This window comes from Sorex araneus, chromosome 2 (genome assembly GCF_027595985.1).
Source record: "Sorex araneus isolate mSorAra2 chromosome 2, mSorAra2.pri, whole genome shotgun sequence".
NCBI classification, from domain to species: Eukaryota; Metazoa; Chordata; class Mammalia; order Eulipotyphla; family Soricidae; genus Sorex; species Sorex araneus.
The window spans coordinates 35,654,956-35,668,194 of NC_073303.1; the positions used below are offsets into that span (position 1 = coordinate 35,654,956).

General features: G+C 45.2%; 1 non-coding gene across 1 annotated transcript; it reads right to left on the reverse strand.

The window, feature by feature from the left end:
- Positions 1 to 13,062: 13,062 nt before the first annotated feature.
- TRNAQ-CUG (transfer RNA glutamine (anticodon CUG)) lies at positions 13,063 to 13,134 on the reverse strand. Its single transcript has one exon. It is a non-coding gene; the product is annotated as a tRNA-Gln (tRNA).
- Between the last annotated feature and the right edge of the window lie 105 nt (positions 13,135 to 13,239).

The following is a 13,239-nucleotide window of genomic DNA, read 5'->3' on the forward strand; positions in this document are numbered from 1 at the left end:
TCGATGTTAAGATAGAAAACCACTGGCTCAGGCCTTTCTAGAAATACTTCTGGAGTGTTACCGGCAGACTGGTAAAGTCGCTCTGAGCCCACGGGTGCTAATGTCCCACCAGGCCCATGAGGCAGTCGTCCATCTGCACCAGGCGTTCTGCACAGCCTGGGAGACGACCCTGCCACTACATTTCTCAGGGAAGTGTGGACTCAGACTGGAGCGGGGAATTGCTCCCCGCAGGAGGGGAAAGCCAGTCCTAACCTCGGCACAGGCATTCTGGGTTCATCACCTTTTCCTCACAGAAAAGAATTTCGCGAGGAGGTGAAATGGTGAAGCAAGAGAATGTTTGTTGACCAAGAGTTGCTTCAAAAGATGTGAGGGGAGAAAAGAAGGGGAAATACGTGCTCGAGAGAGCATGTGGGCTTCTCCTGAGTGGAAATAAGCAAGCAAAGAAGCAGAGACCAGAAAGCGAGCTACGTGTTCAAGGGAGAACCGAGGCTCGACCAGCACGCCCAGAGTGGCGTTCAGAAGGAGCTTTGATCCAATTCTTCCAAAGCGTTTTTCCAGAGATTTTGCACACATCAAAGTCACTATGTGCATTCTAACAGGAAAGGCTGTACTGATGAAGGTTGCTTCATAAGCTCATTTCTCCTTTTTTTTTTTCAATGCAAATCTTTTATTTATTTATTTTGTACTGAATGACTGTGAGATACAGTTACAAAGTTGTTCGTGATTGGGTTTTAGTCATACAATGTTTCAACACCTGTCCCTTCACCAGTGTACATTTCCCACCACCAAAGTTCCTGTTTCCCTTCCAGCACCACCCAGCCACCTGCCCCTATGGCAGGCACTTTCCTTCTCTCCCTCTCTCTACCACCCCCTCTCTCCTTTTGGACATTATGATTTGCAATATAGGTACTGAGAGGTTATCATGTATATCCCTTTGCCGCCTTTCAGCACTCAGTTCTTGTCTAGAGTGATCATTTCCAACTATCATTGTCACAGTGCTTCCTTCTCTCTACCCGGGTTCTGGCAAGCCTTAAAGCATGGGCCTGTCCCCCTGACCCTCATTTCTACTGTCCTTGTGTATAATCTCATTTCTTGCACTGTTGATGGTCTCATAATCTCATGGGTTCTTCTCTCTTCCTGAAAGGTCACCCTCGTCTGGGCAGGACCTAGGTTTTTCTGCATCGGGTGATACCTCCTTGGTGGAAAGTTTCTGCTTTCCAAAGGGTTTAGGATTTTCATGTCAAAGGGATGTGGTCTCATGCCTCTGGACTACTTCAGGGCCACACACTCTCTTCTTAACTTGTAACGCTTCCCAGGACTAGAGAACCCGGTGCCTCGACCTACCTACAACAGAGGCATCCTTTGCCAATATTATTCTTGCAGTCATCCTCCAATATAATTGATGTCTAGGCTAGGGCTGTGATCTAGCAATGAGATAGTATCTGTGGGAATTGAGAGGGAGATAAAGGAAATGTGTGTGTGTGTGTGTGTGTGTGTGTGTGTGTGAGAGAGAGAGAGAGAGAGAGAGAGAGAGAGAGAGAGAGAGAGAGAGAGAGAGAGAGAGAGAGAGCTGAGAGTCGCAGTGGCTTTTCTTATCTGTTTATATCTGGATATTCCAATCTTGTATTCAAGATATTAGAGATAAGGGTCCAAGAGATAGTACATCAGGTAAAGCATTTGCCTTAGGTTAAATTCCTGGCATTCCATATAGTTCTTTGAGCACCACCCCAGAAGTAAGCCCTGAGCACTGAGGGGTATGACCCCAATCTCTCCTTTCTCTCTCTCTCTCTCTCTCTCTCTCTCTCTCTCTCTCTCTCTCTCTCTCTCTCTCTCTCTCTCTCTTTCTTTTCCCCCCCCACTACACCCCGCTGTGCCCAGGTGTTACTCCTGGCTTTACACTCATTCCTAGTGGTGCTCAGGATTGAACCCAGGTCAGCTGTCTGCAAGGCCTATACTATCACTCCAGCCCTCTCCTTCTCTCTGTCTCTTTTTAAGAAGCTCTAAAGTCTTTGCTTTAGTTTTGCCAATATTATTCTTGCGGTTACCTTCCAATATGGCCAGGCTAGGTCATCACAACCTAGCACAACCCTTTAGTTGTGGTCCATACTGAAAAAGGAAGTACTGGTTTCTCCTCTCAGCTACTGTGAGCAGTTCCATTTTTGACTGTCCCCATCCTACATTTTTAACACCTCTGTGAATCCCCAGGCTCTTCTTGATAAATGGGAAGTAAACAATTCCCCAAGATTCTGCCCCAGATCCTAGGCTCAAGGAGGCCAGGAAGCAGTGAACTTGATACTCAGGGTCCTGGTGAGTCAGACCCCCCTATAATCCTTTCCCTTTCTGTAAGCCTTTTGTCACTTAAGTAACACCAGAAACCTTTTTTTTTTTTTTTATAAAAACCAACGCATATTAAACTTAGTCCTATACTCAGTTTCTCCCCTGCTGGGCTGTTTCTTTTCCCTTTCTCTTCAATTTTCTCCACACCCAGTGGTGCTTAAGCTTTGTGCTCAGGGATCACTCCTGAAGGTGCTCAAGGGACCCTACCTGGTGTCAGGGATTCAACCTGAGGTGTCTGCAAGCAAGGCAAAGAGCCTTACCCATTTTGCTATATCTCTGACCCTGGACAATGGATTTATCCTGTGATAATGGATTTATCCTACAGGGAAAAGCTGAGGAAATGTCTGTGGAGCAGATCCGACTTGTGATGTTACACATGTCAGTCGAGAAAGATTTACTGGACCTTCCTGGATGCACTTTAAGGTTAAAACAAACTAGGGGCTGGAGCAATAGCACAGCGGGCAGGGCGTTTGCCTTGCACACAGCCCACCCGGGTTGGATTCCCAGCATCCCGTATGGTCCCCAGAGCACCGCCAGGAGCGATTTCTGAGTACAGGGCCAGGAGTAACCCCTGTGCATTGCCGGGTATGACCCAAAAAGCAAAACAAACAAACAAACAAAAAAACCTTTGGTCTTTCAGTCTTGTCAAACACAGATAGTTCTGACTAAATAAACTCTAACAACAAGGGGCTGCATTTGGCGGGACAGGGGAATGGGCGGTGCCAGATTAGGAATGCACCCTTGGAACGGAATCTTCTGGTATGGAAGGTCAAGAGGGTGAACAGGGGGTGCCTGATTACCTGGATGATCTCAGCCCTCTGGGATCTTGACACAGGAAGAGAATCATCTCGGCATCCCCCCCTCTCCTGTTTTAATAATTCTTGGAGCACATTCTTGGAGCACAATAAAGACGGGATGCTGACTCACCCATCTTTGTTAGAAGTGTAGAGCCTGGGAAAGGCTTCTTCCTTGTTCTGGAATCCTTTAGAAGAGCCTTTCAGAATCTGGTGCGTCTCTGCCCTCCTTTCCCTCCCTTTCCTTTTCTTTTTTTCGGTGTGTAAGCTGGACTCTGCTTTATTTAGTTGCTGATAAATAATCTGCTGACAGTTTTATCTCTCCTTTACTTTTTATCATAATGTGATTTTTGGGTTTTTAATCATTTTTCTATTTTTAGTCATTTATTATTATTATTATTATTATTTTAATTAGTGAATTACCGTGAGGGTACAGTTACAGATTTACACACACAGTTACAGATTTACACCTTTCCTTTTCTTTTAGTAAGTCTGTTTTTGAAATTGGTCATTAGGTTTCTGATCTCTTGCTTTCCATCTGAACTGCTTGAAGACAAGAAACTGAGTTCTGCGCCTGCTGTGCAAGGCAAGCACCCTACCTGCTGTACTCTCTCCAGTCCTGGAGAATATGTTTTTACAGAAAGGACAGGTAGCAGATGGGCGAGCACCAAAGTGATCAATAGCTTCCCACGCGACTGCTTCCCCCAAGAGTATTTCATTGTATCTCAAAATCTAGAGATTTCAGATTAAATCATTTCAGATTTCAGTCTCTCTTTTGGATTAAGGGTCATATTCAGCAGTTATTTGGGGCTCCCGGCAGCTCTCAGGGGACCATGTGGTACCAGGGGTCAAAATCCCTGGTCCTCAACACATTATGTTTCTTTTTCTTAAAATGCTTACCTTGATTTTCTTGGCCCATTTTGGGGGAAGGGAGTCACAGCCATTGATGCTCAGGGGTTACTCCTGGCTCTGCACTCAGGAATTACTCGAGGTGGTGCTCAGGGGACCATAGGGGATGCTGAGGATCAACCCCAGGTCGGCCATGTGCAAGGCAAACACCCTACCTGCTGTGCTATCGCTCAGGCCCCCCATGTTCATTTTGAATTTATTCCTTTTAACATGATCTCTAAACCATGCCTGTACTGATATAAGAAAAGATTCAGGGGGCTGGAGAGATAGCACAGCGGGTAGGGCGTTTGCCTTGCACGTGGCGGACCCGGGTTCAAATCCCAGCATCCCATATGGTCCCCTGAGCATGGCCAGGGGTAATTCCTGAGTGCAGAGCCAGGAGTAACCCCTGTGCATCGCCAGGTGTGACCCAAAAAGAAAAAAAAAAAAAGATTCAGATCAAATGTCTAACAGGCCAGATCATCAACATATAAGTAACTACCAATCACTTAATAGTGTGACTTTGTTTAAGAAGCGAAGCCCAGGGCTGGAGCCATAGCACAGCGGGTAGGGCATTTGCCTTGCACGTGGTGGACCCGGGTTCAAATCCCAGCATCCCATACGGTCCCCCAAGCACCGCCAGGAGCAATTCTTGAGTGCAGAGCAGGGAGTAACCCCTGTGCATCGCCGGGTGTGACCCAAAAAGAAAAAAAAAAGAAGAAGAAGCAAAGCCCTCAAATGCTGGTTCTATACGCGTCTCACTGGAAATAGCAAAGTCTAAATTGTTATAGGTAGCTCTTACCTGAAGGAAAATCGGGGCAAGAAAGCAGAAGGAATTCATGTCTGTGCAAATTCTAAGATGTAATTAGGCTCCAAGGACAACTGGGAATTAGGCCTAAGAAACCTTTCTCCCTCTCCCAAAACTTTGCACATAATCCATAAGTGCACCTTGTTCTTTGTGCTCCATAATGTCTGACCAATAACACCCCCCTCTTTCAAAAACATGTCAATTATACTATTTTTCATTGTTTGCTACCACAAACTCAATGCTTCACATTTCCTTAAGGACAAGGGCAACACCTGGCTGGAAGTCTTTTTGAACTTCAATTTGGAATTTAGCTCTGATATTTTTTTCTCTCTCCCCACCCCCTCTTTCTTTTTATTTTTAAATTTTGGGCCACAGCCTGTGGTGCTCAGGGATCACTCCTAGCTCTGTGCTCAGGGATCACTTGTGGCAGGGCTCTGGGGAGCTAGGAATCGAACCTAGGTTAGCCACTTGCAAGACAAGTGCCCGGCCCTCTGTACTGTTTTGGACTGGTTTCAGAAGTATCACTGCTTGCCTCAGTAATTGCCCCATTTCACATTCATACCAGTGATGCAGAAGGGTTTAATGTTTTTCTCATATTTTCCAATGCTTGTTTTTTTTTTTTTAATAGCCATCTTAATGAACCTGAAGTGGTATTTTCTATGGTTTGGACTTGCATTTCCTTAATGTCAAAGCTTTTTCAAATGCTTGCTGGCTATCTAAATATACTTTTATAGAGAGATCTATTCAACTATTCTGCCCATTAGTGAAATGGGACGTTTGTGACTTTTTTTATATTACAGTTCTTTATACATTCTTATCAAGCAAACGATTTGTAAATATGTTCCCCATTTGGTGGATTATCTTGCCATTGATTTGCTTGTTTGTCTGTCTGGACTGCACCCAGTACTGCTCAGATATCATTCGTGGTTGGCTTGGGGAACCATGTGAGGTAGCAGGAGTTGAACCCGGGTGAGTGCGTGCAAGGCAGGCTCCCTACCCCCAGGACTAGCTCTCCAGCCCCATCTTTTCATTGCTTTGATAAGCTCTGTTCTTTTGTTTTCTGTCATATGATATGTGACCGTGACTTCCAAACCTAGAAGACCAAAAACAGGTGAAGCAAACTGTTATACTAAAAGTTGGAGAGGTCAGGGCTGGAGAGATACGGTAGCAGGTCCAGCACTTGCTTTGCACACAGCTGACCTCTGGTTGATCCTGGGCATCCCATATGGTCCCCTGAGCACAGCTACGAGAGACTACTGAGTAGAGAGTCAGGAGTAACCCTGTGCATCACCAGGTGCACCCTAAACACAACAGCCCCCCCCCACTAATAAAATAATTAAAAAGAGAAGTTTAAAAAATGAAAGTTATAATTCAGATTTCATGTGGGGAGAAATCTGTAATTGAAGTACATAGCATTGGGTAAAACAAATAAGATGTTTAAAACATGTGTAAAAAACAGGCGGGGGGGGGCTAGGGGTGTGGGGGTGCGGGGTGGAGCTATACTGTGATTCTTGGTGGTGGAATATGTGCACTGGTGAAGGGATGGGTGTTCGAGCATTGTATAACTGGGATTTAAACCTGAAAACTTTGTAACTTTCCACATGGTGACTCAATAAAAAAATTAAAAAAAAACGTGTAAAAAAATAAAACATGTGGGGGGGCTGGAGAGATAGCACAGCGGGTAGGGCGTTTGCCTTGCACGCGGCCGACCCGGGTTCAAATCCCAGCATCCCATATGGTCCCCTGAGCACAGCCAGGGGTAGTTCCTGAGTGCAGAGCCAGGAATAACCCCTGTGCATCGCCAGGTGTGACCCAAAAAGCCAAAAAAAAAAATAAATAAAACATGTGTAAATGTATGTATACACATGCTAGTCATGTTTATGTTTACATGTAACATATACATTGTATATATATGTTACACATTATATATCCATTCTTATGCATGAATGAATGTATTTAGACATTCATATGTAAACTATATCTTTAATTCTAGTTGTTGTGTTAGTGAATATAATCAGACACAATTTTTTTTGAACAAGAGTAAAGACCAGGAAAAAGTTGAATGAAAACATGTACTTGTTTATGAGAGAGACCCTGCAAAAGTTAGTACCTCTTCTACATGGCTTCAGATATCTTTTTCTTTCTTGTTTGGGGGTGTGGGTGGGGAGCAAATCTGCACTTAATCCTGGCTCTGTTCAGGGATCACTCCTGGCAGTGCTCAGGGGATTGGAACCAGATGGGTCGCTTGCAGGGCGAGGGTGTTCCCACTGCACTATCACTCCAGCTCTTCAGATACCATCTTTACTAGCTCAGCTGACGGAGGCCTTTAGGAAGGAGCAAGGGAGGTTAGGAAGGTTATCAGAGAAGGCACAGTAAACAAAACTATGCAGAGGTAAGTACTTTTCTCTTTCCTCTAACCTTCAGAGCCTCTCCAGGAAATACTCCTTCTGTCAGAATCATTACCTTAACTTATTGATTAGTTTTTGGTTAAACACTGCAATGCTCGGGAGTTACCCCCGGCTCTGCACTGATTTATTCCTGATGGTACACAGAGAATCAGATGGGATGCTGGGAACTGAACTCAGCTTGGCTGCGTGCGAGGCAAACACCTTACCCACTAACCAGCGCTACCACGGTGGGGACGCGTTTGTCTTCTCCAGTCCTGCCTTTCAAACAGCTCAAGAAGTTCCATCACTCAGAAACGGAGTTGCTCAAAGATGTTCAAGAACTGTTCCACAGTCCTGGGAAACGTTCGTGCATGACTTCTGCCCGCAGTCCTGTTGGCGGGCCCCCAGATCAAGTCTCCACCATGCATCCCAAAATAGACATTGCTATAGCAACGCAAGGAAAACCAAGGTTACCCACTGGAGCAGTACTCAGTCCAGGAGCATCTTGAGCTGCAGCACTTCTGGGCTCAGAAAACCACCGTCAGCCTGGCTAGTATTTGCACAGCCACTGCAGTGACGTCTCTGAGGCCGATGCTAAGTTCTCCACCTCCCGCTGACTGCACAGGTCTCATTCAACTTAGAAAAAAAGAAAGAGCTTTCTTATTTAGTGATATTCTCATTAAGTTAAGAAATATTTACAGGGGCTGGAGCGATAGCACAGCAGGGAGGGCATTTGCCTTGCACTCGGTCAACCCGGGTTCGATCCCCAGCATCCCATATGGTCCCCTGAGGCCCGCCAGGAGTAATTCCTGAGTGCAGAGCCAGGAGTAACCCCTGTGCATCACCAGGTGTGACCCAAAATGCAAAATAAAATAAAAATAAAATTAAATATTTACATTAAAAAAATCTGGATGGGGATGTAGCAATAGTCCCCGGGGGTACAGTATGTCAGGCACTTGCGTATGTGGGTGGCCAAACAGGGTTTGATCCCCAGCACCCTGTATGGTCCTTCGAGTACCAACAGGAGTGATTCTTGAGTGCAGAGCCAGGAGTAACTTTTGAGCATTGCTGGATGTGGCCCCAAAACAAACAAACAAAAAGTATGTTTAAAAAATACTAAGGCTTCATACTGGGGACATTGGTGGTAGAAAATGTGCACTGGTGGAGGGATGGGCGTTTGATCATTGCATGACTGAAACTCAAACATGAAAGCTTTGTAACTGTATCTCACAGTGATTCAGTAAAAAAATTTTATAAAAACTGAACTTGGAAATAAATAAATAAATAAATAAATGAAATATTAAGGCTTTGTGACATATATATTCTTGGAGTTCTGACACCAGTCCATATTTACTATATACAACAGAGAGATCTGCAAGACTTAGTAACTCCCCTGCATGACTTCATATATTTTTTGTGGGGTAGCAAACCTGGAATGTTAATTGACCTCCACCAATGTCCCCAGGTTCTCTTTTAGCCCCCAGAATAGGCAGTTCTGATCCCTGAGCAGTCAGGAGTAAGCCCCGAGCACTGCCAGATGTGGACCCAAATGATAGCAACAATAAAAGTGTAGTGAGTGCAGTCCTATGTCTGTCCCTCTCTTTCTGACTCATTTCACTTAGCATGATACTCTCCATGTCTATCCATTTATAAGCAAATTTCATGACTTCATTTCTCCTAACAGCTGCATAATATTCCATTGTGTAGATGTACCAAAGTTTCTTTAATCAGTCATCTGTTCTAGGGCTCTTGGGTTGTTTCCACTCATTTGTGGAGTATAGAATAACATCACAGGAAGCTGACACCCAAGGCCACTAGATACAAGGACCAGGAGGATTGCCCCATAGCTGGAAGCCTGCTTTCATGAGTGGAGGGGAGAAGGCAGATGGAATAGAGAAAGGATCACTAATAAAATGATGGCTGGAGGGGCCGGAGTGATAGCACAGCGGGTAGGGCGTTTGCCTTGCACGTGGCGGACCCGGGTTCAAATCCCAGCATCCCATATGGTCCCCCAAGCACTGCCAGGAGTAATTCCTGACTGCAAAGCCAGGAGTAACCCCTGAGCATCGCTGGGTGTGACCCAAAAAAAGCAAAAAAAAAAAAAGAAATTAAAATGATGGCTGGAGGAATCAGTCGGGATGGAAGATGTGTGCCGAAAGTAGATAATGGACCAAACATGATGACCTCTCAGTGTCTGTGTTGCAAGCCATAATGCCCAAAAGTAGAGAGAGATTATGGGGAATATTGTCTGTCATGGAGGCAGGGGGAGGGTGGGAAAGGGAGGTATACGGGGGGATATTGGTGGTGGGGAATGTGCACTGGTGGAGGGATGGGTGTTTGATCATTGTGAGATTGTAACCCAAATGTAAAAGCTTGTAACTATCTCCAGGTGATTCAATAAAATTTTAAAAAAATGTAGTGATTATCTCTGGGGTTAGGGGTAGGAATTAAAGTGGATTTACCCTATCTACTGCTAGATAATTTCTATTTGTTGTTATTTGCTTGTTTTTGGGTCACAACCGGCAGTGCTCAGGGGTTATTCCTGGCTCTGCACTCAGGGATCACTTCTGGCAGCGCTCTGGGGAGCATATGAGATGCCAGGGATTGAACCTGGGCTGACTATGTGTAAGGCAAATGCCCTCCCCCCACTGTACTATCATTCTGGCTCCTAATTGCTATTTTTTTTTTGAGAGTAAAAAAAGACACATCAAACAATTATACTCCCTCCCATGAGGAAAGTAAAATCCTAGTTCTCTTTTGTCCACAACAGCTTTGGATTTTTTTTTCTCTATTCCTATAACAACAAAAGCCTCATTTCTTTTAGCTTGTGTCCATTTAATTGTAATAGCATCTGACTGATGCATTGCTACTCCCTTTTTGTTTGTTTTTGATTTGGAGTCATAACAGTTGGTGTTCAGGGCTTATACCGGGCTCTATGCTCAGAGATCAATTTTTATTTATTTATTTTTAATTTTTACATGAATCACCGTGAGATACAGTTACAAACTTACACACTTTTGTGCTTACATTTCAGTCATACAATGATTGAATACCCATCCCTCCACCAGTGCCCATTCTCCACCACCAATGATCCCAGTATCCCTCCCACCACCCCCACCTCTCCCCCCCACCCGACCCCACCTTTGTGGCAGGGTATTCCTTTTTGTTCTCTCCTTTTGGGTGTTGTGGTTTGCAATATAGGTATTGAGTGGTCATCGTGTTCGGTCTATAGTCTACTTTCAGCTCAGAGATCACTTTCGATGGTATTGGTGGGACCATATGTGATACCAGGGATGGACCCTGGGTTGGCTCTCTGCAAGGTCTTCTCTGCTGTCCTGTCCCCTCCAACTCTCCAACTCCTCACATAGGCTTTCTTTCTTTCTTTCTTTCTTTCTTTCTTTCTTTCTTTCTTTCTTTCTTTCTTTCTTTCTTTCTTTCTTTCTTTTTCTTTCTTTTCTTTATTCCTTCCTTCCTTCCTTCCTTTCTTCTTTCTTTCTTTCTTTCTTTCTTTCTTTCTTTCTTTCTTTCTTTCTTTCTTTCTTTCTTTCTTTCTTTCTTCCTTTCCTCTTTCTCTCTTTCTCTCTTCCTCTATTTCTTTCTTTTTTTATTTCTTTTAGATTTCTGGGTCATACCTGGTGATGCTCAGGGGTTACTCCTGGATCTGCACTCAGAAATTATTCCTGGTGGTGCTCAGGGGACCATACGGGATTCTAGGTATCGGACCCAGGTTGGTCACATGCAAGGCAAATGCCCTACCTGCTGTACTACTGCTCCAGCCCCTGGCATTCTTTCTTTACCTCAGTACTTCAGATAATAGCCAGCTCACTTTTTGTACTATCAGGTTAATATTCATCACTCCTTTAGTTAAACATTTATGGTTTGAGGCCACACTTGATGGTGCTCAAGGATCACTCCTTGCTCTGTGCTCAGGGATCACTCCTGGTGGTGCTCTGGAGACCTCTATGAGCTGCCCAGATCTGCGGTGTGCAAGGCAAGAGCCCTACCTGTACTCTCTTGTGGCCCCTGGCTACACGCGTTATATGGCTTCCTCAAAATACTCAAAGGGGTATTTACAGGTGTCTAAGAGAAATAACTTTTTTGATTTAGTATTTTAATTTTTATTTCTTTTCTGAAAAATACTGTGTTCAACAGAGTTATATATTTATTTTGGTTGTGAGGCCATACCTGGAAGTGCTCAGGGTGTAATCCCGGTTCTGTGCTCAGAGGTCACTCCTGGTAGAGTTCAGAGGAGCAAACACGATGCCTGGGATCCCGCTGGCTGTATGCAAAGCAAGTGCTGTACTAGATCGTCATCCCTCAGCAAGTGTCTTTTTTGAAACATGGTTTTAGAGTGAAATTTCTAGACATTTTAAAATAGCAATGTGAATGTGTGAAGCTTAACAACTTGGTAGAAACAGGGGTGTGTAATTCATTTCTTTGATCCTGCACGCCATCTTCTGAGGAACACTCCATTTCAGAATATACATACCGAGAAACAATGACTTACAGAGAAAAGGCTCAGAAATATTCTGTCAGTATGCTCTGACCGCCTAATCCCCCCAACTTCCCAAAATGAGTTTCCTTCCTCGATTCTTCCTTCCCGAATCAAGGCTAGCTGGTTCCTCCTCTTGCAGGAAGCTCTTCCTAATTACCTCAGTTCCAGCGAACTTTGGCACTTGAGAACTCTCCAGGACTCTCATTAACGACTCCTTCCAAACAACATGGTTATTGATGTTCCATTTTAGCAGGCCCCTCTTGGCAGCGGGCCTGAGCAAGGCTGGGATGGTATCTTATAAATAATCTACAGAGTTGAGAATTACCATGCTTCTCTCCCAGAGTGGATGACGCTAAGGCCTGTCACCAGGCGGTTTCTAGGCTTTAGCTAAATGTATGGATTTGCGCTGAAAAAGAATGGAAGATGGCACCGTAGACGTTTTCCATTGCTGGTCCTCTCCGTATTCAAAGCTACAGGGCCAAAGTGAGGTCGTTATTACATTACTGAGGTCTCTGCCTTCCCCTTTTCACTTTAAAAGTTTTGGCAGGGGAGGTGGCTCTTACTCAGTGTTGCTAATGGGCACCAAGGCTATACCCACCCATGCCTTGCAGGCTCCACTGCCAGCATCTGAAGTCAGGGCCTCAATGCACATTGCCTCTGGTTTGGCCCTTTGAACGACTCCCTTACCCTCCTTTTCCACCTGGAGGCCCAGCGGGATAATCGGGGGGATCTCCTCATTTTGAAACCAGTTCATTTGTGAACTTGATCCTTCTTTGCCTTAATCTAGTACATTGACCGCGACTGGGAAGCAGGTTTATAAGGAGTCACAGTTTGCATAGAGGTTGGCGGTGTTGTGTGTGACAACATCAATGGGAAAAAGGGTTCTGGAATCACAGAACTCTTCCAATACCGGAGGTCCTGCCGCCTGATCCTTCTCGCGGCCAAAACTGACAGTTCTGCTTTATAAAACGGGAAATTGCTACCCTGGCTCTGCTTGCTAGGTGGAATAATCACGTAATCGAACACAACATTGAGGCTGACAAAGAAGGCCCGAGGAGCTCTCGACACATCTTGATGAGGAGGGTGGGCGAAGTTCTATGAATGGCATCTGGGGACAGACTGCGATTTCCAGAGTGATGGAGTGACAAGCGCCTGCCCCGGCATGAAGTGGGAGTTTCTGCAATAAAGCTGGAGGCAGAGCGCCAGGTGTAAAGCTGAACCAAGAACCCCAGGCAAGAGGGAACAAAATAGGGGGTGGAAATTAAATCGCCGTGTAGTGCCGTCTACCCGGTGTGAGAGCCTTTCCTTAGAGAAGGGACACAATGAAAAAAAAAAAAAAATCACACGCCGTGCAGGTTCCACCGAGATTTGAACTCGGATCGCTGGATTCAGAGTCCAGAGTGCTAACCATTACACCATGGAACCGCCACACGAAAAGCGCCGCCTTCGGCTCTCTAATCCTTACGCCACCCCGCCCCCACTCACACCCCCCGGCCCGCGAGAGAAAGAGGGGCCCACGCGCGGCGCGAG